The sequence below is a fragment of the Limulus polyphemus genome, unplaced genomic scaffold, assembly GCF_000517525.1.
Source record: "Limulus polyphemus unplaced genomic scaffold, Limulus_polyphemus-2.1.2 Scaffold263, whole genome shotgun sequence".
Lineage (NCBI taxonomy): Eukaryota > Metazoa > Arthropoda > Merostomata > Xiphosura > Limulidae > Limulus > Limulus polyphemus.
In genome coordinates this window covers 371,411-371,653 of record NW_013665873.1, presented here as the reverse complement: position 1 = coordinate 371,653, position 243 = coordinate 371,411, and positions in this window count along the sequence as shown.

Here is a 243-nt window from a genome sequence, read left to right as displayed (position 1 = left end):
TATGTAATTGTTCATTGACGATCATAATTTGATGTTTCTAGACTCAGAAAATGTAATTTTTCGTATTTTTCTCACATAGGTTTTGAAACAATGTTACGGTAACATGTATCATTTCTCACGTTTCATCATAGTACAATATCTTTTAAGCAAATATTAATATATGTAAGTAAAATCTCAGACTTAACAAGCATACTGACAATTTTAAACAAAACTTCAAACACACTATCGCTAAATAAAAAAAGC